The sequence below is a fragment of the Leopardus geoffroyi genome, chromosome E2 (assembly GCF_018350155.1).
Source record: "Leopardus geoffroyi isolate Oge1 chromosome E2, O.geoffroyi_Oge1_pat1.0, whole genome shotgun sequence".
Classification (NCBI taxonomy): domain Eukaryota; kingdom Metazoa; phylum Chordata; class Mammalia; order Carnivora; family Felidae; genus Leopardus; species Leopardus geoffroyi.
This window is the reverse complement of record NC_059335.1, coordinates 19,128,687-19,156,566: the sequence shown is the minus strand read 5'-3', so window position 1 is coordinate 19,156,566 and position 27,880 is coordinate 19,128,687. Positions and strand designations below refer to the sequence as shown.

The window sequence follows — 27,880 nt, the reverse complement described above, 5'->3', positions numbered from 1 at the left end:
TATATACAAACACATATTAGAATATGTTAGAAGAATATTGTTTATTGTTTATATATATATATATATACAAACACATATTTACCAAACATGGGAGGGAGTTAGAAGAATATTGTTTATTGTTTATGAAGTCGGTTGAGCGTCCGACTTCAGCCAGGTCACGATCTCGCGGTCCGTGAGTTCGAGCCCCGCGTCGGGCTCTGGGCTGATGGCTCAGAGCCTGAAGCCTGTTTCCGATTCTGTGTCTCCCTCTCTCTCTGCTCCTCCCCCATTCACGCTCTGTCTCTCTCTGTCCCAAAAATAAATAAACGTTGAAAAAAAAAAAAAGAAGAATATTGTTTAAACTATTAAGAGTCCTTCCATCCCCCCTTGTTATAGATGATAAAATCTAACAAATGCTAAAACTAGTGGACAAAAGTGATTTTTTAATTTTTTTAACCTTTATTTATTGTTGAGAGAGACAAAAGTGTGCAAAATGTCATTGCAATCACGTAGGAATGCCTAACAAATTCAAATCAAGTTATGTTCTACAAAATAACTAGACAGTACTCTTCAAAAGTGTCAAGGTCAAGAAAGACTGGGGAACTGTCACAGATTGGATGAGATTAAGGAGACGTGATGATTAAATGCACCGTTTAACTCTAGATGGGGTCCTGGAACAGAAAAAGGACATTAGTGGAAAAACCGGTGAAATTCAGGTCAAGTCGGTAGTTTCATCAGTAGTATCGTATCAATGTCAATGTTCGGGGGGTTTTTTTTTAAATTTTTTTTTAACGTTTATTTATTTTTGAAACAGAGAGAGACAGAGCATGAATGGGGGAGGGTCAGAGAGAGGGAGACACAGAATCCAAAACAGGCTCCAGGCTCTGAGCTGTCAGCACAGAGCCCAACACAGGGCTCGAACTCACAGACCGCGAGATCATGACCTGAGCCGAAGTCAGCCTCTTAACCAACTGAGCCACTCAGGCGCCCCAATATTCTGGTTTTTGATCACTGTCCTATGGTGTGTAAAATGTTAACATTAGGGGAAGCTGGGTAAAAGATAGACAGGAATTCTTTGTTCTCTTCTATTGCTCCATAACAAAATGCCACAAAATTAGCAGCTTAAAACACTACTCATTTATTATCTCACAGATCCACAGAGTCAGAAGCCTGCAGCAGCATCGCTAGATTCTCTGCTCAGGGTCTCACCAGGCTAAAATTCAGATACCCATGGAGGTCATGATTCTCACCTGAGACCCAGGGTCCTCTTGCAAGCTCACTCAGGTTGTTGGCAGGATTGAATTCCTTGCAGTTACAGGAGCACGTTCCATTTCCTTGTTGTGTGTCAGCCAGGGGCCACCCTTATCTTCTAGAGGCCTCCCTCTGGTCTATGCAGGGAGCCCCCTCCAACTCACAGCTAGCAAAAGTGCGTTCATGCTCTGAATCTCTCTGACTTCAGCCAGAGAACGTTCTCCGCTTTTAAGAGCTCTGGTTAAATTGGACCCACCTGGACATTCCAGGCTACTCTCCCTATATTAAGGTTTGTGACCTTAAATACATCTGCAAAGTCTCCATGGCCATCACCATAATATATTCAGAGGATTCTGAGAGTAGGGCATGGATATTGGGGGGGGGGGGGGGGGGGGTCCACTTTCCTACAAGTATATTTGCAACTTGTCTCCAAGGCTAAAATTAGTTCAAAATTAAAACTTAAAAAGAATGATAATCTCTTGATGGTGATATTTGAAGAAATTTATTTTTTACATTTTTTAAAGCTTATTTTGAGAGAGAGCGTGCACAAGCTCGTGTGAGTGGGGGAGGAGCAGAGAGAGGGGAGACAGAGAATCCCAAGCAGGCTCCACGCTCAGTACAGAGCCTGACCCAGGGCTTGATCTCACGAACCACAAGAGCCAAAATCAAGAGTCAGTTGCTCAAGTGACTGAGCCACCAAGGTGCCCCTGTATTTTACTCTTTTCTAAGTCTTCTGCATTGAGTATATATTTCTGTAGTCATAAAGGGGGATTTCTCTGTTGTCTTGAGTGTAGGTATATATATATATATATATACACATATATATACACACACATATATATGTATATATATAACACACACATATACGTATATACATGTGTATATATACGCATATATATATACATATATATGTGTGTATATATATATATGCATATATATATATATACATGCTTCAAAAATGCTGTGACAAGTCAGACTACATAAGAAAATCCTGCGGACTTCACAACCGGACTGGCCCAAGAACAGCAAACAAGAATGCCACCAGCCTGTAACCTCCAAAACTGCCTCTTTCTCAGGCAAACACTGCTTGGAATTCAAAGAGAATTCTGAAACTGTCAAGTTAGTCACTTTGTTACAAGGTCTTACCTGTCACAGAGATTCCCCTCCATATACTTTCTGAAGATACCTTGTCATTTGGGAAGTTGAAGTCACTTGAATTGTTTTAGTAATAAGTCAAAACGTTTGAATAGGTTGTTATAAATAAGCCTAGAAATGTCATTTTCATGGAGCCTTGGATCAATTTAGATGTTGTTACTCATTGAATAATGACAGCATCATGCTGTCTTTCTAAAACTCCAACATAGAATAATGAGACCAATTACTGGGTAAACTCAGCCCTGAGGAGGCCAAAAGGGTGGATTTTCTCAGCAGCTGTCCAACTTGGAGAATTCGGAGAAATGGCAGATGTTGTACAGAGGCTGCTGACGATGCAGGGCTGAGCCAGGAACCTCAAAGTATGAGGAGTGTCCTGGAAAAAGGATGGGTGTTCATTTTTTCAAACAAAAAGTTGGGGAGGCATGGATTTAAAATATTTTCCAGGGATTTTTGGCTGGCTCAGTTGGTAGAGCATGTGACTCCTGATCTCGAGGTCATGAGTTCAAGCCCCACATTGGGCATAGAGATTACTTTTAAAAAATTAAAATTCAAAATAAAGTGTTTTCCAAATACAAAGCCTTTCAATAATTCTGCAAGGCATTAACTCTTATTCATTTAATAAATATGTATCAGGCATTGTTTTAGCACTGGAGATACAGTGGCATAGAGCTCACAGCCTGGTGAGAGAAACAAGACATTAAACTAATAACCCCTCAAATAAGTACAAAACCATGACAAATGTTCCAAAGGAAAAGTTCAGGGTCCTTCCTTAGTCGGAAGGATCAGAAAAAAAGGATGCTCTGGAGATGTGAAGTTTCTTTTTTTTTTTTTTTTTTTTCAATTAAACTTCTCATTTTAAGGTAATTGTAGGTTTACATGAAGTTGCAGAAAATAATAGATTTTTTTAAAGATTTTATTTTTAAGTAAACTCTACACCCAACATGGGGCTCAAACTCATGATCCCAAGATCAAGAGTCACACGCTCTACTGACTGAGCCAGGTGCCCTGAGAGTTGTTGGTTTTTGTTTTGTTTTTTTTAACATTAGTTTTGAGGGTTCTTTATATATTGTAAATACCAGTGCTTTGCTGGATATCTTTCCCTAGTCTGCAGCTTGTCTTTTCATGTGCCTTCACATGGGCTTTAGCAGAGCAAATGTTTTTAATTTTGATGAAGTACAATTTGTCAATTTTTCCTTCTATGGATTGTGCTTCTGGTAACAAGTCTAAGAAACTTTCTGCCTTGTTCTAGACCCTAAGGATTTTCTCCCGTGGCTTTTTCCTAAAAGCTTTATAGTTTTGCATTTTCCATTTTGAGTTACAGGTCAAGACTCATTTCTTTTGCCTATGAATGTCCAATTGTTCCTACACTGTTTGTGGAAACACTGTGCCTCCTCTATTGAACTGATTTTGCACTTTTGTCAAAAACAAATTGAGTATGTTTGTTTGGGTCTATTTCTGGATTATGTATTCTGTCCCACTGACCTATGTGTCCATCCCTCCTCCAATTCCACATTGTGTTATTTACTGTAGCTGTATAGTAGGCCTTAAGATTGGGTTAGAGTGGTTCCTTCATTATTCTTCTTTTTAAAAAAAAATTTTTTAATGTGTATTTATTTTTGAGAGAGACAGAGACAGAGTGTGAGCAGGGGAGGGGCAGAGAGAAAGGGAGACAGAATCCGGAACAGGCTCCTGGCTCTGAGCTGTCAGCACAGAGCCCGATGCGGGGCTCTCATTATTCTTCTTTTTAAAAATCATTTTAGGGGTGCCTGGGTGGCTCAGTCAGTTGAGCATCCGACTTCGGCTCAGGTCATGATCTCATGGTTTGTGAGTTCGAGACCCACATCAGGCTTGCTGCTCTCATCACAGAGCCTGTTTTGGATCCTTTGTCCCCCACTCTCTCTCTGCCTCCCCTACTCACTCTCTCTTGCTCTCTCTCTCTCAAAAATGAATAAACATTAAAAAAATGTTTAAAAAATCATTTTAGCTATTCTTGAGCCTGTGACTTTCCATGAAAATTTTAGAATAAGCTCATCTACATCTAGAAAGAAAACTGTGCTGGGATTTTAATAGGAATTGAATTAACCCTACAGGTCATTCTGGGGAGTAATAACATCTCTACTACGTTTACAGGTCAAGCCCTCACCTGAGCAAACCTCCCCCCCAAACCCCACACCAGCTTCATCCACCACTCCTTCAAGGCACAGAAACAACTGGACATCACAGGAAATGTCCAGCTCTCACTCTGCGGCTCCTGTGGCAAACAAATTGCCCAGATGCTATAGAAAGACTGTCAAGCAGTCACCTCACTGAGTGACCTCAGGAGCAGAGGGGCCGGCCTGCGCATGTGCAGAGTCACCCAAGCAGGAGCAGGTTGAACGGGAACAGCATGCAATACGCAAACACACTCCCAGGAACTTAGCCTACAAAACTCACCCTGAAGAAAATGAACTCAAGGAACAGAGGAACACTTCCCCACGCTGCTTCTCACAATCCAAGTCGGAGAGAACAAGAATTCAATAATGCTCAAGGACAAGATGAAAAACAACAGAATGGTATGAAAAGAAAGATTGCAGGCTTACTAAAACTGAGGACCAAAACATTACAGAACAAGTCAATACAATAGAAATGGCAACAAACTAGAACACAGCCAATTATCACATTTATGACAGATGGGAGAAAGGGGGTTTATAGGAATGGCAGTGAACAAAGACTCAAAAGTAAAAGAAATTAAAGCAATTAGAGAGAAACAGATGGCTATGGAGGTTAGGGGATAGGATGATTGGTGACCCTGCTGTGAAAACCCAGCAAGTGGAAAAGAAGTTTTCAAAGAAAAAACACAAGAGGGGCACTTGGGTGACTCAGTTGGCTGAATGTCCGACTTCAGCTCGGGTCGTGATCTCACGGTCCGTGAGTCTGAGCCCTGCGTGGGGCTCTGTGCTGACAGCTCAGAGCCTGGATCCTGCTTCACATTCTGTGTCTCCCTCTCTCTCTGCCCCTCCCCCAGTTGCACTCTGTCTCTTTCTGTCAAAAAAAAAAAAAAAATTAAAAAAATTTTTTAATTAAAAAAAGAAGCTTACGGGGCGCCTGGGTGGCGCAGTCGGTTAAGCGTCCGACTTCAGCCAGGTCACGATCTCGCGGTCCGTGGGTTCGAGCCCCGCGTCGGGCTCTGGGCTGATGGCTCAGAGCCTGGAGCCTGTTTCCGATTCTGTGTCTCCCTCTCTCTCTGCCCCTCCCCCGTTCATGCTCTGTCTCTCTCTGTCCCAAAAATAAATAAACGTTAAAAAAAAGAAGCTTAATGTTAATAAACAATGTTTATTTAATGCTTATTTAATGGTGGTTATTTCTGGCTGATGGGCAATGGAAAGGGTTATATATATTTTTTAATTTTATCATTGCCATTCTCTGTATTATTTGAACTCTGTAGAATAAACAAATATTGTTATCAAATTAAAAGGTTCTGGGACCCAATTTCCACTGTAGTGGGAGTGGGATTCCTTTACGGCACCAATTTCTGGAACACCAGCAGGATGTCCCACAATTCAACTCAATTCTGATACTTTTTTTATGTTGTTTTTTTTTTTTTATATTTGAGAGAGCGTGAGCGAGCGCGAACAGGGGAGGGGCAGAGAGATGGAGACGGAATCTGAAGCAGGCTCCAGGCTCTGAGCTGTCAGCACAAAGCCTGATGAGGGGCTCGAACTCACAAACCATGAGATCATGACCTGAGCTGAAGTCGGACGCCCAAGTGACTGAGCCAGCTGGGCACCCCAATTCTGATACTTTCTACCCGGGGATGGCACCAGATTCCACAGGTTAAGTTCTTGGAGAACTGAGCTCACCCCCAATTTCAGACACTAGTTGCAAACCCAGTTTATCACCCAGGCTTCTGACCAACAGGTTATAGATTAGAGGCTCCAATGACCCCTGCCTTGGGTGGATTAATATGTTGGGGCAATCCACAAAACTCAGAGAAGCAGTTTAGTTACTAGATTACCAGTTTATTATAAAAGGGTAGAACTCAGGAACAGCCGGATAGAGGAGATGCACAGGGCAAGGTGCGGGGACAGGGCACAGAGCTTCCATGCCCTCTCAAAGCATGTCACTCTCCCCTAAATTTCCATGCGTTCATCAACAGTAAAGCTCCCTGAACCCCCATCCTTCTGGGATTTTTGTTAGTTTATTTATTTATTTTGAAAGAGACAAAGATAGCGCAACTAGGGGAGAGGCACAGAGAGAGGAGACAGAGAATTCCAAGCAGGCTCCACACTGTCAGCTCAGAGCCCGACGTGGGGCTCGAACTCACAAAACCGCGAGATCATGACCTGAGCTGAAACCAAGAGTCAGACGCCTAACTGACTTAGGCCCCAGGCGCCCCCATCCTTCTGGGTTTTTATGGAGGCTTCATTACATAGGCATGACTGATGAAATCATTGGTCACCAGCAACTGATCCAACCTTCAGCTCCTCTCCCTTCCCTAGAGGGCTGGGGTGAGACTGAAAGTCCCAAGCCTTTAATTACACAGTTGCTTCTTCTGGCAACCAGCCCTCATCCTTAGGTGCTTTCCAAAAGTCACTTTATTAACATAGTATAAGAAAAACCTATAAGCTATTACCACTTAGGAAATCCCAAGTGTTTAGGGAGCTGTGATCCAGGAACCAGGGACAAAAAACAAATATATCAGTAATATATATTTGACTATCTGAATGACAAAATACATATTTCTTTTTCAAAATAGGTATTTCTTATAAATCACAGTATCACATAAACTGGTAGTGATTTTACTTTAAAAGTGATATTTAAAGCAAACAGGCAAACACGTTAGCAGGACCTAGTCCTCTAAGTGGTAGGAGTGTAAATGATTGTTGCTTTCTTCTTTGACCTTGCTGTGCATTCCTCAATTTCCAAAAAATAACAAGTAAATAAACAAGAGTAGAGGCAAGAATGTTGCCAGCAAAAGAAATGGCATGAATGCCGAACCTAGAGGAAGGAGATTGGTGTCACCCAGAAACTAAAGGAAAACAGTATGGAACAGAAAGTCCTACAATGTGAGGCAGAGGGGTAGAAAACCACCACCAGTGGGGCGCCTGGGTGGCTCAGTCAGTTAAGCGTCTGACTTCGGCTCAGGTCATGATCTCATGGCTCGTGAGTTCGAGCCCCGCGTCACTCTGTGCTGACAGCTCAGAGCCTGGAACCTGCTTCGGATTCTGTGTCTCCCTCTCTCTCTCTATCCCTCCCCCGCTCATGCTCTGTCTCTCTCTCTTTGTCTCAAACATAAACATTAAAAAACAAATTTAAAAAAAAGAAAACCACCACCAGAGCTTGCTGGCCACTCTGGAACCCTGGAATGTCATTCATAAGCTTGCCTCTGATCAAAACTTAATCCACTCCAATAACTGCACTTTCCATCCTGAGCCACAACTAAAAATGGTCTTTAAATACTTGAAAATTGGGTGTTTGGAGTTGTCTGTAATACCACCATGGCCAAAACAGTGCACTTTGTGGACAACTCTATATTCAGTCCACCACACACCTTCCTGTCCTAAAACAGACTTTCCCGTGTTCTAGAATAGTTGAGTCAAAAGCTAAACCAAAGATATGAAATATGTCACACAATTGGGGCACCTGGGTGGCCCAGTCAGTTAAGCATCTGACTCTTGGTTCTGGCTCAGGTCACGGTCTCACAGTTTGTGCGTTCGAGCCCTGCATCAGGCTGTGCGCTGACAGCATGGAGCCTGCTTGGCATTCTCTCTCTCTCCCCCTCTCTCTGCCCCTCCCCTGCTCCCACTCTCTCTCTCAAAATAAACAAATAAAATTAAAAAGAAAAACATGCCACATAATTAAAATAATGGTAAATCAACCCTACGAGGTTGTAACAAGCTACAAATGAAAAATGAGCTTTACCCTATATGTTAACCACTATTTAGTATTTCAGAAAGTTTCTCCAGAAACATTGTTCCAACTGTGAGCAAAGACAACAGTCAAACATCTAAAACTAGATGGCAGCACCTGCCTGCTACAAATGGAAGTCACACTGCTGTCATCTTTCAAACATCAAAAATAATCAGGAATCAAAAGTGAAAATTCTAGGAGTTGATACAATTTAGTTTATAAATTTCAAACACTGTTAATATTCATTCATACTTTTCTTCTTACTATTGAGTTTGCCTAAACTAAGTATGAGTTCATGACCTTTTAACAGTAATACTTGTTTAGATATGAGAGAAGCAGAAGATCCAAGCGGTCCAGAGCTCATATGGCCCACGTCTCTGCTTCAAGTTCCCACCAAAGGGTTGGTACACAATCATCATCACTACATGAAATCCAAGAAGTCATTTGAGAAATAGAATAACATCATATTTTAGTTTTTTCATATATACATATGAAAAAAATACATATATATATTTATACTGTTACACCAAAACACACACACACTGTGTGTGTATGTGTGTGTGTGTGTGTGTGTATGTGTGTATATATATATATATATATGTATATATATATATGTATATATATATATATACATATATATATATATATAAAACATTCCATAGGCAACATCTCACTTAATTTGCACAACACTGTAAGGCAATTATCGATATCTTCATTTTACAAGTGAGGTACTAAAGTTCAGAGATACTGAGGGTCTTATGTGAAGTCATAAGTGCAGAGCCGGATAGAGTCCGGGTCTTCTTGGCTCTAAATTCAGGGGGGCTCTTCACCTCACATTTATTTGACAAAAGTAGTTGACCACCCTATCCCTAAAGTAAACTCATGGCCACTATCCCTACTCCACCCCACCCGGTTACTATCCCATCATCCTATCATTTCCCTCCAAAATTATTTTATATACTGTCTCCTTCTTCCTCCCTCGATACCTAACAAAATAGACATACATTCATTTTGAACATATCTTCCATAACACATGTTCTACAAGGGTAGGAACTTTGTCCATCTTGTCACCAACACTTGCTTCAGTGTCTGGAACATAGCAGGCATGCCATAAAAATGAAATGAAATGAAGGATTTCTTGGGCACAAGACTTATTCTAAAGTCTTAAAACTTATAGCATGTGTAGGACTTACAGTCCTAGGGGGCATGAGAAAGCAATACACCTTTGAGACTCCTGGTTGGATCAAGAAATTTACCCAATGTTACAGTTTTCCTAGAAGACTGGTCTTCCAGAAGACATAGCATCCTCAGTTCTGTGCATCACCACATCATGTCTGGCCCTCTGCTTATGAAAATCTTGTTTTGTAAGATATCCTGATGTTTTATGGTATATAGTTTTCTTATCTTCATTTATACTTATATTAAAACACACACACACACACGCTTATTAAGGGCCTAGTACTTGCAAATCATTTGCTTCATACAAAATCATTTTGCTTACATAAAAAGCAACTTAATTGTTTAAAAACGATTTTTAGCTTTATTTATTTATTTTGAGGGGGAGGGGCAGAGAGGAGGAGAGGGAGAATCCCAAGCAGGCTCCAAGCTCAGTGCAGAGCCCAACTCGGCCCCATGTCATTACCCTGAGATCGTGACCTGAGCCAAAATCAAGAGTTGGTCGCTTAACTGACTGAGCCACCCAGATGCCCTTTTCTTTTTTTTTTTTTTTTTTTTTTGGCTGTGATGGCAATGGTCATGTCTTTGCAGCCGAGACAAAGGCCAATTATTTGCATCTTGGTCTCTACTCTTTACCTTGTAGGGCTTCATCCTCTGTGATAGACTCTGTTGTCAGGTGAGGGCAGTGAGTTGTCTCTACTCTTCAAAGCACTGTAAATACGCGGGTGAGTCTGTGTATTCTGCAAAACAGCATCTTGAAAAAGAAGCTGAGAAACACTCACTCCCTTTCTGTGCTTGGCATAAAATATACCCATCAGCAGAAAACTACAAGATTGTGCCTCTAATGGTTCAGTCTCAGACTTACCTTTATTTTCTTAAACACTTTAAAGGATATACAGTTAAGGATATATCTTCCTGCTCAAATATTATCAATCTCCTAATACCTTCAAATAAAAGGTAAGAAACTAATGAAAGGAAAGAAAATAATATTTTTGGGGTGTCTTAGGTACCAGGCCCTCTTCTAAGAAATGTTCATAGGGGCACCTGGGTGGCTCAGTCAGTTGAGCATAGGACTTCGGCTCAGATCATGATTTCACAGTTCCTGAGTTAGAGCCCCACATTGAGCTCGCTGCCATCAGCACAGAGCCCTCTTTGGATCCTCTGCCCCCCCCTCTGCCCCTCCCCTACTTGTACTCTCAAAAATAAATCAAAACATTAAAAAGAGTGGGGCGCCTGGGTGGCGCAGTCGGTTAAGCGTCCGACTTCAGCCAGGTCACAATGTCGCGGTCCATGAGTTCGAGCCCCGCGTCGGGCTCTGGGCTGATGGCTCAGAGCCTGGAGCCTGTTTCCGATTCTGTGTCTCCCTCTCTCTGACCCTCCCCTGTTCATGCTCTGTCTCTCTCTGTCCCAAAAAATAAATAAACGTTGAAAAAAAATTTTTTTAAATAATAAAAAAAAACATTAAAAAAAGTTTTCATACATTATTCATTTACTCTTCAAAACAACCCTTGTATGTGAGTACTATCCCCATTTTACAGATGAGGAAACTAAGGTTGAAGAAGGTTAAGTCACTTGGCCAAGGTGATATAGAGTGTAAGCAGTGGACCCAGGATTCAAACCCAGCCCCTTCTTCATTGTACTTCCCAGCCCACCTGACCTTCACATGGCTTTCAGGCTCTGAACAATGTAGCCCCAAACTGCCTCCCCAACCTAATACACATTTTCACAGCCCTTATTTTGTTATACATAAATCAAAGTTGTTTCTCCAATCTAATTTTATTATTTCAAAAAGAAAAAAAAAAAAGAACATCATAGGAAAGCAACCAGCAGTTGCTGAAGCTGAATTTACACGTGTTTTACAACCTAGCCATTCTACTCCTGGGTAAATACCAACAGAAACATGCATGTATTCTTTAATTTTTTTATTTGAGTATAGTTGGTATACAATGTTGCATTAGTTGCAGGTGCACAACATAGTGATTCACCTTCTCTATACATTATGCTTTGCTCACCCCAAGTGGAACGATGGTCACAGAAGGGACAAAGATTTATACGAGGAAATTATAAATATCAATAAGAATGGATAAACTGCAACAACACACACATATGAATCTCACAAACATAATGTTGAGCAAAAGAAGCTGGGCACGAAAAAGTACGTATTCTGTGGTTTCATTTATATGAAGTTCAAAAGCAGGCAAAACTTTATCTAGCACATGAGAAGTTAGGATAGCAGTTATCTGCTCCCCCAGGTGCAGGGGAGCAGATGTGACCAGAGGGGAGCTGATGTCCTAGCACAAATCAAGGCTGCAGCACCAAACTGTCAGAGTCATTGTATTCTTCATAGCCCTGCCCTCACAATGGGGCCTGGGAGGCAGGGCCAGTTTTACTCATCAAGAATGTTCTTGATGAAACAGTAAATATTATTAATGTTCCTAAATCTTGCTCTTGAATATACATCTTCTTAACATTTTAATATAAGAGGCGCCTGTCTTGATGAAGCAGTAAATATTATTAATGCTCCTAAATCTTGCCCTTGAATATAAATCTTCTTAACATTTTAATATAAGGGGTGCCTGGGTGGCTCAGTCAGTTAAGTGTCTGACTCTTTTTTTTTTTTTTAATGTTTATTCATTTTTTGAGACAGAGAGAGAGAGAGAGAGAGCGAGCGAGCAGGTGAGGGAGGGGTAGAGACAGAGGGAGACAATCCAAAGCAGGCTCTAGGCTCTGAGCTGTCAGTACAGAGTCCTATGTGGGGCTCGAACTCATGAACCACAAGATCATGACCTGAGCCAAAGTCAGAGTCCTAACCAACTGAGTCACCCGGGCGCCCCAAGCAACTGACTCTTGATTTAGGCTCAGGTCTTGATCTCATGGTTCGTGAGCCCCATGCTGGCCTCCCAGCTGACAGCAAGGAGCCTGCTTGGGATTCTCTCTCTGTCCTTCCCCTGCGTGTGCACACATGCGCACACATGCTCTCTCCCTCTCTCTCTCTCTCAAAAATAAACATTTTTTTAAAACTAAAAATAAGATCTTTTAAAAAAACCATTTTAATATAATACATACTATGAGATGACGTATGAGGTATGCGGGAAGCACTTCTGTGACATACTGAAGTACAATGGTTATCTTTAGGAAAAGCACGTGTGTGATCATTTGAGTTCTAAGCAGACCTAGCCGCTCTTTTGATAGAATGTCATTAAAAGAGAAACTGGCAAGCCAGTTATTCAGTTTGGCCCCACCTCCTGAAGGGAAGAGTATCAAAGAAGTGTAGACATATCTCAAAACCACCAAGGCCTCCTTAGGAGTAAACAAACAGGCTCTCATCTGCTCTGTGGGAAGGCAGAGGAGCTGGGGACCAGTCCCAAGATTTAATGGTCACAGGAGCCAAACTCCACAGAAAGATACATTCCCAACCAAGGAGGTCTGCTGCACCTAGGTCAGGGCCCAGTGAGAAGAAATGGAATGAATTATCTGGATTGATGTCCTTGAAAAACTTGAATACCCAGATTCCTCTGAGCCCTTTGAGCCTACAGAAGGAGCTCACCCCCTCCCATTAAGAGCTAAACTCTCATCTCCCCCTTGTGGAGATCACACAGAGGCTGCTCCCCCACAAGACAACACTCACCCACCCACTCCCATCTCTGCAGGGATGTGGACCCTCAGGACCTGTCCTTCCTAACCACCAGGAGTTTAATCTCCAAATGGTGACTGAATCTTAAAATTAGGATTGACCCACAATATAACCCATAGGGCCTGATAAGGAAGGAAAGGGACTGTACCCCAAAGGGAGCTAGCATGTGCCAGCAAAAGCCAGGAGAGCACCTATAAGATTGGATTCTAGAGTGTTTGTTTAATCAAGAGGACTAGAATACATAAATTGAAGAAGGGAGAGTTTATCTACTTACAATCACCTTCCTAGGACACAGGATTTAATACTCTACTAAGAATATTAATTGCCGGGGTGCCTAAATACTACTAAGTGGGTTCCTGGGTGGCTCAGTTGGTTGAGTGTCTGACTCTTGATTTCGGCTCAGGCCATGATCTCAGGGTTATGGGACTGAGCCCCACGTCAGGCTCTGCACGGAGTGTGGAGCCTGCTTGGGATTCTCTCCCTGTCTCTCTCTACACCACCCCCCTCTCTAAAATTAATTTTTTTTTTTTTAGTGTTTATTCATTTTTGAGACAGAGAGAGACAGAGCATGAGCAGGGAAGGGGCAGAGAGAGAGGGAGACACAGAATCCGAAGCAGGCTCCAGGCTCTGAGCTGTCAGCACAGAGCCCGATGCGGGGCCTGAACCCACAAACCATGAGATCATGACCTGAGTGAAATGGTCGGACGCTTAACCAACCGAGCCACCCAGGCGCCCCAGATTAAAAATATTTTTTAAAAGAATATTAATTGGAAAGCTGCAGTTTGGAGTTAATATTCTCAGTACATATATGTATCTGACAAAAGATTTGTATCTAGGATACATAAAGAGCTTCTACAAGTTAGTAATAAAGGGCTTGAATAGACAATTAACAAAAAACATATGAAAGGCCAGTGAGCACATGAAAATGGTCTCAACATCATAAATCATCAGCAGAATGCAAATTAACCACAATGAGATACCTCCATACACCCATCAGAATAGTTAATATGAAGAAGGCTGACGTGCTCCCCTCAGCAGCACATGTGCTAAAACTGGAACAATACAGAAAAGAGCAGCATGGCCCCTGTTGCAGGGATGATATGCAAAAAGACCCACACCACCAAGCGTTGGTGAATATGAGAAACAACCAGAACTCTGACATTCTGCTGGTAGAGTGTAAAACGGCACACAAACACTCCTAGGCACTTTCTTAACTTAAAACTCAGCAATCCCGCTCCTAGGTATTTTATCCAAGGAAAAATAAAAACGTACGTCGACGGAAAGCCTTGTACGAGAATGTTCATAGGAGTTTTATTTATATCAGTGACAAAATTCAAAATGGCCCCGGTGTCCATAGGCAAAGAGATAAACCGTAGCATAGTCACGTAAGAGAAAACTACCCAGCAACAAAGTGGAATGAATTACTGATACACATAAAAACAGAGTGATCTCAGCAACATTACACTCAGTGAGAAAAGCGAGACACAGAGTAGTACCTAGAAGGTATGGGCAAAACTCATATCTTTGATGAGAGAAATCAGAGGAACGGTTGCTTCTGGACAGGGGACTCACTGGGAAGAGGCAACAGGAAACTCTTTGGGGGTGATGGAAATGTCTTATATCTTGACAGAGCTATGACTTACACAGATACCTGCATTTGTCCAATCGGTTGAACTGTACGCTTGAGATCTATGCATTTCACTATATGTAAATTATACCCTGATTAACATAAATAATCAAGCCTCATTCTTCTTTCCCTTTTCCTCCTATTTTTTATCTTAGTTAGCACATCACCCTTTATTTAATAGTCTTCAAGTCCAACCCATTCTAGACTTCCCTCTTCCTCTTCATCTGCTCTATTCCCAAACCCTTTAGAGTTTCACGCTCTCAAATCTGCCCCTTCATATTCACTACTAATGACCCAGGCTTAAGTTCACACCCCTGGACTCGTGAAATAGATTTATAACTGGACTTACCATTTCTTAATTATTTCTCTACAATGCCAAAAGAGTGACCTTCCTAAAATTCATAACCCTTCCTAAAATTCACTCCCTCATTAAACGCTCTTTGATAGATTTATGCTACCTGTAAAAGAATATCTAAACTCCTAGCGGAACAATAGGCCAAGTGCTACCTGGTCTAGTCTAGGAACACACCCAGGGAATGTAATGTCTGAAGTCATCTAGTCCCTGGGGCGTCTGGGTGGCTGTCGGTTAACCATCAGACTTCGGCTCGGGTCATCATCTCATGGTTCGTGGGTTCAAGCCTCATGTTGGGCTCTGTGCTGACATCTCAGAGCCTACAGCCTGCTTCGGATTCTGTGTCTCCCTCACTCTCTTTGTCCCTCCCCCACTTGTGCATGCTCTCTCTCTCTCTCTCTCTGTCTCAAAAGTAAATAAAATTTTTAAAAAATGAAGTCATCTAGTCCCCAAACAGAGGCCTGACCATTCTGGTTTCCTATCTGTGAACTATGCATTCATGTTTCCAGTTCAAGTGGGATATCTTGGACTTCATAATCATCTCAGTTCAGTAACACATGCTCATCCTCCCTCCCTGCCTCAGGGAGAGGAGTCCCCATCTCCAGCCACCAAGACTCAACGTGTGGAGGTACCAGATAGTCCCTTCCTCTCCCACACCCAGGTGCAAAAGTCCTGTCCATTCAGCCTCAACAGCACCCACTGCTGCTAACTAGCTGCCCTGTTATAATGTCAGGACCACGTCTCCTCTCCACAGATTAGAGCTGTTGCCTCTTAGCTGGTTTTCTCTACTTCAAATGCAACTTGGAGGATTTACATCCAACACATTGGCATCATGCATGATTTGGATTTTCAGCATCCCGCAGATTCCCACTTTCCCTGGGTATCACCATAACTGTTGCTTTAACTGAGGTTCTGTACAAACTTCAAAAAGATTAGCTATAAAATGAGGGCTCTTAGTGGTCAAATCAACTGTCCATTTTTATGATTCACTTGATCTCAAAGCTGACGTTAGCGGCTGGTTTAAGATCAAACCAAAGGCTTACTTTCACCTCATTGAATATGTTTGAGCAAAATTGAACTGCTTTTGTTGGGGATGCTATTTACAAAAGAAAGGTCCAGAGCATAGCAGGTTATGAGATGCCTTGTAACAAAGATATTTTTTTCTATAGTCAATGTGTTGGACTAAAGATGGCCAGAAAGTGGTACTGCTACCATTAGAGGTGTCACTGTCCCTTAAATTTGGCCAAGTTCTCTAACTGCTCTGACCAGCAGAATACCAGAGTGATGCTATGCCAGTCATAGGCCGGGACCTTAAGAAACAAGCAGCTTCCGTTTCTTGAGTCTTGAAACAGCCTCTCTTGGAGCCTTCAGCCACCATGTAAGAATTCCAACTACTCTAAGGCCCCCTTGCTGGAGACACATGTAGGGAGGTGCTGAGACCGCATGAGAGGACAGATATGCCCAGCCAGCCCCCAGATGAGGTCTCACATATAAATAAGTATAAATAAATCTTCCTTACTGTGTTCTGTCTGAATTCCTGTCCTACAAAACTATGAGAAAATGACTGTTGTTTTAACTCACTGAGCTGTGGGGTAATTTGTTACCCAGAAATTGATAACTAGTACAATAAAGACCTGATAAAATTAGCAGCTTTAAATAGAATTCTCCATTCTACAGAAATATGTTGCTAATGAAAATGATCCAATTATTCTTTTCATGTCTTGACGAAATTATAAAGTAAAGCTATTAGATATGAAACAAAGATAAGACTAGAAAGTTTGTATGTGGTTTTAAATGAGAGACGAAGACAACTAGAGATTAATATTGGAACACTGCCATATTTTGCTCTTCAGAATGCATATCCAGGAGAACATGTCAAATTCCACTTCTGGATGATTCCTAAGTTTACACTTTAACACATCCTTTTTCAAAACAAAGCATTTTGTTCATCTATTTATTCAATGAATATTTACTGGATACCTACCATGTGTCAGGTTCCATTCTGAATGCTAAAGATACAGTGATGAACAAAACGGACAGTTCCTCTCCTCTGAGAGCCTAGAGTGAATGATAAAATATAAAAAGAGAAAAACAGTAAGCCAGTTAGGCTCAAGAATAAGAAAATCATTTCAGTGATCAAGGTACAGATATACACAGTGGTGGCAAGAGGGCAGCCCCAGGCCTACTGGATTAGGGACAGGTCCCAGCACTGGCAACCAGGAATTCAGTTCCTTTGGGACAAAGGAGTCTTGCTTTCTGCAAGAAAGCTCTTTTTCTTAAAAAGAAGCTGAAAAAAATGCTCAACATCACTCATCATCAGGGAAATACAAATCAAAACCACAATGAGATACCACCTCACACCTGTCAGAATGGCTCACATTACCAACTCAGGCAACAACAGGTGTTGGTGAGGATGCAAAGAAAGAGGATCTCTTTTGCACTGATGGTGGGAATGCAAACTGGTGAAGCCACTCTGAAAAACAGTATGGAGGCTCCTCAAAAAACTAAAAATAGAACTACCCTACGACCCAGCAATTGCACTACTAGGTATTTATCCAGGGATATAGGTGTGCTGTTTCGAAGGGACACATGCACCCCCATGTTTATGGCAGCACTATCGACAATAGCCAAAGTATGGAAAGAGTCCAAATGTCCATCGATGGATGAATGGATAAAGAAGATGTGGTATATATATACAATGGAGTATTACTCGGCAATCAAAAAGAAGGAAATCTTGCCATTTGCAACTACGTGGATGGAACTGGAGGGTATTATGCTAAGTGAAATTAGTCAGTCAGAGAAAGACAAAAATCATATGAGCTCACTCATATGAGGACTCTAAGAGACAAAACAGATGAACATAAGGGAAGGAAAACAAAAATAATATAAAAATAGGGAGGGGGACAAAACAAAAGAGACTCATAAATATGGAGAACAAACTGAGGGTTGCTGGAGGGGTTGTGTGGGGGGGGGGGGGTGAGCTAAATGGGTAAGGGGCATTAAGGAATCTACTCCTGAAATCATTGCTTCACTTATACTAACTAATTTGGATGTAAATTAAAAATAAATAATTAAAAATAAAAATAAAAAATAAAGTTAAATTATGAAAAAAAAATTTTGCAGACTGAAACAAAAAAAAAAAAAAAGAAAAGGAAGCTGAAAAAGACAGCTGCCAATTGGGGCTGGGTGCCCTGTCTTCACAGAAGGCTGTGGGTCTGGGGAGGTGAAGAACAGAGGATTCAACCCAAGCTGGATCCAAGATTCCCCAATATGATCACAGAACAAGGGCAGCCAAGTATCATAAGAAGATCTGATTCTGGGCTGGAGGCAGACAGAGGACATGTGATGGCAACTACAAAACCATAAAATCTCACCTGTAAAAATGTACATCTATTTATGCAGAACATGTACCACTGAGATGCCACATAACCACAACCTCTAAAGTCCACTTAAAATGTTTTGCCTACACAGAAGAAAAGCTGCACTGCCATTTTGTAAGGGAAATCTGTGCTTTGGTTTGTCATCTATTGAGTTTTTATTCTTGTTCCTGTGTGTTTAACAATTGCTATGGTAGGAAAACAAAAATTAGCAGCCTGCCAAGCACTCGTGAGTCATGGCTGCTTTTGAGTCTATTCAGCTGACTAGCAGCTACTGTGCAGCCCAGGAGAGGACTGAGGGGCCAGCAGAAGCGAAGATGGCCCTCCTCATTAAGGGGAGACACTGTATCTCTAAAGAATGGAAATTATCATAAAACCGCAGGTGTTCTCCCATATAGATTCGATTACTTTGAGACTAAAATGAAACAAGGAGTGTTTTGAGTCATAAATATGTTTTTCATAACTTGATTATGAGTAAAATAACAATTTCCTAACTGATGTCATTCAAGTTCAGGTATGAATGGGACACATCAGATTATCCTGAGTAACTTTTTTTTTAATGTTATTTTTAATTTTTCTAAGTTTATTTATTTATTTAATTAATAAGAGACAGAGCAAGTGGGGGAGGGGCAGAGAGAGAGCGAGAGAGAGACAGAATCCCAAGCAGGCTCTCACGGACAGTGCGGAGCCGGACTAGGCACTTGAACCCATGAACCCTGAGATCATGACTTGAGCTGAAACCAAGAGTCAGAGGCTTAACAGACTGAGCCACCCAGGCACCCCTCCCTGGGTAACTTTTGCCTCATTTATTAGTGAGGCAAATTAGTATCCAGGATCTAGCCATTTTATTCTTAAAAAAAAAAAAAAAAAAAAAAAAAAGGGGGCGCCTGGGTGGCGCAGTCGGTTGAGCGTCCGACTTCAGCCAGGTCACGATCTCGCGGTCCGTGAGTTCGAGCCCCGCGTCAGGCTCTGGGCTGATGGCTCAGAGCCTGGAGCCTGTTTCCGATTCTGTGTCTCCCTCTCTCTCTGCCCCTCCCCCGTTCATGCTCTGTCTCTCTCTGTCCCAAAAATAAATAAACATTGAAAAAAAAATTAAAAAAAAAAATTAGAAAAGAAAAAGGCAATTGAAGTAAATACCTACCCACAGTTTGACAAGAAAGTGGCCAGGGGGCAATATCATATAGTCAAGAGCACAAGCTCTGAAGCCAGAATAATGAGATTCTGATCTTGACTCTGCCAAGTAATAGGTGTGAAATCTTTGGGAGGCAAAATTGCCTATCTGTGCCTCGGTTGCCTCAAGCACTCACATACTATATTGGCACGCATATATTACATTTTAAGGAGGTCTTCACAAATGAAACTGAGTAGAACAATATTTTTATAAAAATATATTTTATTTTGTTTTGCATCACGAAAAACTTCGAAAACACACCTTTATTTTGGCCATCTAATGGAGCCGTCCCTAAGAACTCTCATTACTAGACGGGGCTGAGGACTTTCTTTTTATTTTTAAAGAAGGCTCGGGAAGGAAGCCGTATTTAAACCGAAAACTCCCCTCCCAGGAAGAAAACCACTCAGGTGCTGCATCTGTTTTGCAACAGTGCACCTGAAGCCCACGCGAGGATGCAGGGAGAGTCCCGTGGGTAGTCGTCCCACTCCCGACAGGACTCTTGTCCTAAGAGAGCAGAGGAACGGGGGAAGATCAACCCACTCGGTACCCACTCCCCTCCGGCAGACAAGCCGGTGCAAATAACGCCGGGCGCCAACGCTGCACTTCACTCACCTGCCACCAAAAAGCTGCCCAACCGTCCGCAGCAGCACCTCGCCCCGGGCGTCCCGAGCCAGGAGGCGGGGAGAGGGGTGTGGCCACGGCCGGGGCGGGGTTGAGGGCCAAATCACACCCACAGGCCCTTGGGGCCAGACCCTTCCTCCGCCCACCTCTCTGCGCCTGCGCCTGATAACGCGGGGCAGGCTGGGAGGTAGCGATGGCCTGGTGGTTGGTGCGCTGGCAAGTTGCTTGTTGCGCTGCTCTGGCCTTAGCCACGTCCTCATCACCTGTGCCGGCCATCTGAGTGTCCGGCCTTCTCAGTCCTCAAACCCCAATCAAGAGTGAACATAGCCCTCACCCCCAAAAATTTCCTTCGGCCCGTTGGTAATCCCTCTTCCCAGGCAGTCTACTGTAACTATTCCTTACATAACCATAGATCTGCTTTTGGTCACTATAGATTAGTTTGCACTTTATGGAGTTGTTTATAAATGTAATCATATACTATGTGCTTTGGAGGGGGTTAGAAATCCAGCTTAATCATTTCTGGATTCATTCATGTTGCTGAGTGTATCAATAGTTCATTCCTTTTTTATTACTGAGTAGTAGTCCATTATATGGATATCGCACCATGTGTTTATCCATTCACACGTTGTTGGACTTTTAGGTTGTTTCCAGTTTCTGGCTGTATCGAAGCTATCGACATAGTTGTGCAAGCCTTTGTATGGGCATACGTTTTTGTTTCGATTAATACCTACGAGTGAATGGCTCTCATTATGATAGATATATATTTAACTTTTTAAGAAAACTGACAAATTGTTTTTCAAAGTGGTTGTTCCACTTTACATTCCCACCAACAGTGAGTGACAGTTCTAGATTCTCCATATTCTCACCAAAACTTATTGGACATTCTAAATGTCTAAAAGACATTCTAGAGATCTAAAATATCTCATGTAGGTTTAATTTGCTTTTGTCTAATGACTAATGAAGTTGAACATCCTTTCATAAGCATATGTCATCCATGTATTTTTTTAGTAAAGTGTCAATTCAAATCTTTTGCCCATTTTTAAAAATTGGGTTTCTCATTCTCTTACTAATAAGTGTTTCAAGTTTTTTACATACTTTGGATATGTATTTTCAGATATGTGATTTGTGAATATTTTCTTCCAATCTGTGGCTGGAATCTTTTCATTGACTTAAAAGCATGTTTCAAAAGCAGACATTCTTAATTTTGACAAAGTTTAACTTAGCTATTTTTATTTGTTTTTAATGTCATATCTAAGAAATCTTTGCCTAACCCAAGGTCCTACAGATTTTGTCTACTTTTTCTCTATAAGTTTCATAGTTCTAAAATTTAAACTTATGATGATGATCTATGCTACATTAATTTTTATATATATTGCAAGCGATGAGTTAAAGTTAATTTTTTGCTATAGCTATCCATTTTTTTCAGCCATTTGTTGAAAAGATTATATTTTCTCCATTGAACTGCCTTTGCCACTTAGTGGGAAATCAGTTGATTATATAAATGTGGTCTTATTTATGGAATCTATTCTATTCATTGATTTATCTATCATGACATTGATACCACATAGTCCTGATTACCATAGCTTTATAATAAGCTTGAAATCAGATAATTTAAATCCTCAAACTTTGTTCTTTTTTCTCAAAGTGGTCTTTGCTATATGCTTTGCATTTCCAAATGAATTTTAGAATCAGTTTGTCAATTTCAACAAAAACAAAAACAAAGCCTGCTGAGATTTTGATTGGAATTGTAAGGGATCTATAGATCAATCTACATCAAACCTTAAAAATATTGAGTCTTCCAATCTATGAATACGGTATACATCTCCATGTACACAGGTATTCTGTAATTTCTCTCAGAAATGTTTGTAGTTTTCAGTGTATAGGCCTTGCGTATCTTTTGACAGATTTATCTCTAAGTTTTCATAGTTCTAGTGTTATTATAAATGGTATTATTTTTATATTTTTAATAGTTTATTGCTAATATATAGAAATACAAATGATTTTTGTATACTTATCTTGTATCCTGAAAACTTAGTACACTCACTTATTAGTTTAGGTAGTTTTTTATACATACCAAAAGATTTTCTATATAGACAGTCATTTCATCAATGAATAATGACCATTTTGTTCTTCCTTTCTAACTTGGATGACTTTTACTTCTTTTTCTTACCTCACTGCACTAGCTAGAACCTCCAGTAGCATTTAATGGGGAATGGGTAGTCTTTTCAATATAAATATGGCTAGGTCAGTTGAATATTTATATAAGGAAACATGAGGGGTACCTGGGTGGCTCAGTCAGTTAAGCATCCACCTTCGGCCCAGGTCATGATCTCGAAGTTTGTGGGTTAGAGCCCACATCAGGCCATCTACTGTCAGCACAGAGCCCTCTTCAGATCCTCTGTCCCTCTCTTGTTCGTGTGCATGTGCTCTCTCTCTCTCAAAAAATCAAGACATATAAAAAAATTTTAATAAAAAAAAACATGAACCTTGGCCTCCACCACACACCATACACAAAAATCAATTTGAGAAGCATATGAAAGGTAAGAGATGAAAGATATGGGTAACAGCAGGCAAATATTTCCTTCATGGGACACAAATAGCTGTAACCATAGAAGACTGATACATTAATTCAATTTAATTTATAAATTAAATAAGCTTAACTTCTACATCAGTTAATAAAATTTCTACTCATCAAAAGACACCATTAAGAGAGTGAAAAGGTAAGTGACAGGCCAGCAGGAGATGTTTGTAAAACGTATATCTGACAAAGGGCTCCTATAAATTAATAAGAAAATCTCTGGATTAATTTTAGGGAAGGGGAAAGGCAGAAGACTTGCACTGACCTTCACAAAGAAGAAGATCCAAATGGATGAAGATCCAAGCAGATGAAAAGGCATTCAACATCATTAGGTCAACAAGAAAATGCAAATTAACACCACAATTGATTTACCACTATAAATCAAAACTCTCAACCTCCCACCATACTGCAACCCGTCTGGAAAACTGGCAGCATTATTAAAGCTAAATATACATATATGCCCTATGACCTAGTAGCTCCATTTCTGGATATATGCCCAATACAAATGAATGCTTATGTCCAGAGAAAGACATGTAGAGGAATGTTCATGGAAGCTTTATTTCTAATGGCTAAAACTAGAAACAAGCCCAATTCCATCAACAATAGAATGCACAACCATATTTTGTTATACTCATAAATTGAAATACTACCATATGTTGTGGAATACAATAATGAAAAAGAACAAACCACTGCTGCATGCAAGCATGTGGATGAATATCACAAATATAATGCCAATCAAAACAACCTAGCCACGAAATATTACATCTGTATGATTCTATTTATATGAAGTTCATAAAGAGGCCAGACTAACCCATGGTTATTTTTGTTGGGGGTGGGGACTGATAACCACTGGGACAAGTACAAGCAAACTTATTGGGGTACCGGAAATGATCTGTATCTTTGTGTGGTGGCTAAACAGAGATATACACATGTGAAAATACACTGTGCTCTACACATAAGATTTATTTGTTTTATGTACATAAGTTTTATTAACATAAAAGACAACTAAATAAAGTATTGGTTTCTGAACATAATGCAATTCTACTGATATGTATGTATTTCTGAGCCAAAGTTGCACTCTTAACGCCATAACTTCCTGGGAGGTTTGATGTCTGAAAAATAAGTCTGTTTTTCTTTCAAAAATTTCCTGCACATGTATGCTTCCAGGTGAACTTTGGGATCAATTTTTCAAATTCCTCAGAAAAAACCTGTTAGGATTTTCATTGGAATTATGCCATATCTGTACTTTATTTGGAGAGCACTTAAATCTCTACAATATTGACTCTTTCCATCCAATTAACATGGTTTATTTATTCAGGAATTCAGTCAAGTTTTAAGGTATTTTTCAGGTAATGCTCGAATATTTTTGGTATATTATTATTATGTACATGATATGTATTAAGTAATTATTATTTCTGCTGCTATTATATAAGAAATATTTATCCTATTACATTCTGTAATCATTGATGGTACATGAAAAGGCTTTTAAAAATTATGTATCTGGGGCACCTGGGTGGCTAGTTGGTGGAGGATCTGACTCTTGATTTCAGCTCAGGTCATGGTCCCGGGGTCATGGGATTGGGCCCTACGTCAGGCTCCATACTCGGGGAGCCTGCTTGGGATTCTCTCTCCCTCCCTCTGCCCCTCCATTCCCTTTTTCTCTCTCTTTCTCAAATAAAAAATATCCAGATAGATAGATAGATAATAGATGGATGGATGGATGGATGGATGGATGGATAGATAGATGATAGATGGATGAATAGGTGGATGGATGGATGATGGATAGATAGATCTGGCCACTTTGATGAGCTTCTTCATTTTCATTGAACAAAGTATTATAGTTTTTCTTCATTGGACTTTTTTAACTTCCAGGTATAAAGTATCAAACATTTTCTCCATTATATGAGAGTCTGATTTTTGGTTAATTTTCTACATTTTCTTGGAAACAGGTAAAGATGGTATGTGTCAACTATGTTACTTGGCAACATTGCTTGGTTTGTAACTTTTATCTGGACTTGGAGTCACTGTAGCCTTGGGGTCCTTTTCTAACCTGCAAGTCCCTTGTGGGGACCCTGAAGGCCATGCCTTAAAGTTGTTTCCAGAGATATTGTTTGCTAGGGGGCATGAAATCAGGGCAACTTGTACACCTGCCCAATGTAGATCTTGTCTTCTTGCTCCTGAGCCATCTGCTGAGTGAACTGCTTCAAAGATTCCCATGGCTGGAAATATCTGACACTGCCTTGGTGGCATGTGAGGTTCCTGTCCTATATTTTCTGAATAGTGTCCTATATTTTCTGAATAGTCTCCTATATTTTCTGAATAGTGTCGTGTGTGACCTCCAGTAGCCTTAGGAGTCTGAAAGTTAGGCGGAATCTAAGAAGACCTACCCATGGGCATCACAGGGTAATGGCAACAGTAGGCTAAGACCCTCAAATGCTCAATTTACTTCAACCAATGGACTACAAGATAAAGGAATTGGAAAGGAAATGCTAACAAAGCACTGAATGTCTGGGTGAAAAAGTACTTTTACCCCTTCTCTGATGTAGAAAACTCTGAGACATATGACAGAGGACAAATCCCTGTGGGGCAGTTGCAGGTTGGAGTAAAACCAAATTCATACAGAGAGGAGAAACTGTTCATTATCCACGAAAGGGACCTGGCCAGAAACCCGGAAACCTGGCCAGAAAGGGCGACTACGGGGATGGATTCATGTCTGGCTGGGTGGGTGTTGAGGGGGACCACGAAGACAAGAGAATGAACTTGAAGACCCCATACTTGTGATAAACTAGGTGGTACCTCCAAGTTGACTCCAACTCCATTCAAACTTTTATCTGCATGGAGGAATGTTCGAGAGCACACAAGGGAGCAAAGGGCGAAAGCAGACACATGGCTGAGTGGTGTCCAGAAGGAGCAAGCAGGACTACAGTAACAACAGAACTGGGGTCACCAATGAAAGAGAGTTCTCTGTGTGTCAAAAGTGGTAGCCCCAGGTCAACCCCAAAGTCTGACAAAAACTATGGACTGAGCCCTTGAGTGAATTTAGTGCGACACTAGAGCCCGACCAGTGTCCTCTGCTGCCACCTAGTGAAAATAGATGGGAATGAAAAGATTTTCTACAGTTCAGACATTTTTTTAAAGCCACAATTGGTTCTTTTAAGGGCCCACGCTGTACTTTCAGACTAGATAAAATTCTTGATTTAACAGCATATGGTGTGGGGAGATGATTTTTCTAAAAAGTTTAAATAAATTTCACTGTAGTATGTTGTTTGTTACAAACTAGCATGTAATATTGTCTGATGTAAAATTCCTAGAATTCCCAGAATAAAAAGGGTACTGTAGGTCCTGTAAAGACAGATGGCCAAAGACCAGTCCAGTTGCATAAGATATGGAGGGGACATCCTTACCCCCCTGGGTAATATAAATTCTGGTGATCAAAAGATGTGCCTACTTGTCCTTTTCTTCGTTAAAAGTGTTCAACAAACTCATGGTACGGGTAAATGACTGGCAAAGGTTTAACAAAACACTTCTGCATGAGAATCTAATCCTAGGTTTCTTTCCCTGAGAGTATGCGTCAACTATGTTGCTAGACAACGTTGCTTACAGTAAAAATGATCATTGGTAAATTGCATCTGGACTGACAGACTTATAAATACCTGATGAGGAAACCACTGTCTTGGGTTTCCTGAGTGTGGAACCCTTGTAACTGCGCACGTCCCTTGCAGAGGCCCTGGAAGCTATGCCTCCAGAATTACTGTGAGATTGCCTCCCGGGAGGCATGCACATTGAAATCAGAGCTGCTCTGGTAAAGGCCAGATGTGTACCTCACCTCCTTGCACCTACTGAGTGAACTATGACAGGCACACTCACTGGAAAGAATTCCAGATCTTCCCTGCTGACTGGTTCAGTTCTTGCCCTGTATCCTTCTTAATAAGTTGAGCGTGGCCCATGGTCACCTTGTGAGCCTGAGTCAGCCTAACATCACCCCTGATGGGCCTTGCATAGGTAATTACATCAGCCACCCAAATGACTTTTTTTTCGTTTCCTTTCCTTAACCGTATTCATTTCCTTTTCATTTGTAATTTGTTATAATTTGTTGAATTATAATGAATATAATAGTGAGGGAAAGGGGTTCAGTGGCTGAAGAACTCCTAGAAAGACTTCACAGGGATTCACTGCTAACATTTTGCCATGTTTGCTTTATTTTCATTTTCCCTCTACATTTATTATTACTATTATTTTACTATTATTATTATTATTATTATTATTATTATTATTATTATTTGGGAGCAAGTTGCAGCCATCATATCCCTTTACTCTTAAATACTTTACTGTGAATATTCTAAAAACAAGACATCTACTTGCATAACCACAGTATAACTCTCAAGGTGGGAAATCACATTAATACAAAGCTATTACCTAATTGACAGACCTATGAAAATTTCACCAATTTTTCCAATATTGTACTTTAGAGCATATGTTTTCCTGGTCCCAGATCCCATCTTTTAGTCATCACATTGCTTGTGTTTGTCTTGTACTTCTATTCCTCTTTAGCTGGGCATAGCTCCTTAGCCCCTTTTTTGTTTGTTTGTTTGTTTGTTTGTTTGTTTGTTTGTCTTTCATGGCACAGGAAGTTTGAAGAGTATAGGCCTTGCTCCCTCATGCTCAGAGGCAGGTTTGGGGCCCCACACTTTCGGGAAATCCACTCTGGCCCTCCTCTACCTGCATCTCCCAAGTCTAGAGTCAAGGAGGCAAGCCCATGGGAACCTGCCCACTTCCTTCCAGACCAAAGGTCAGCAAACTTTTTCTTTCAAGGAACAGAAGATAGGGGCACCTGGATGGCTCAGTCGGTTAGGCGTCCGACTTCAACTCAGGTCGTGATCTCACAGTTTGTGGGCTCAAGCCCCGCGTCAGGCTCTGAGCTGACAGCTCGGAGCCTGGAGCCTGCTTCAGATTCTGTGTGTCTCTCTCTCTCTTTCTGTCCCTTCCCTGCTTGTACGCTCTCTCTTTCTCAAAAACAAATAAATAAGCATTAGAAAAAAACTAATAAAGGAACAGAGAATAAATGTTTTA

General features: G+C 41.0%; 1 long non-coding RNA gene and 1 other non-coding gene across 2 annotated transcripts; both read left to right on the top strand.

The window, feature by feature from the left end:
- The first annotated feature begins 14,106 nt into the window (after positions 1–14,106).
- On the top strand, positions 14,107–14,214 carry LOC123579530. The gene has a single exon (XR_006702831.1). It is a non-coding gene; the product is annotated as a U6 spliceosomal RNA (small nuclear RNA).
- Positions 14,215–20,441: 6,227 nt separating this feature from the next.
- Positions 20,442–23,536, top strand: LOC123578380. The gene is made up of 2 exons (XR_006702347.1): positions 20,442–20,592; positions 23,045–23,536. It is a non-coding gene; the product is annotated as an uncharacterized LOC123578380 (long non-coding RNA).
- Positions 23,537–27,880: the final 4,344 nt, after the last annotated feature.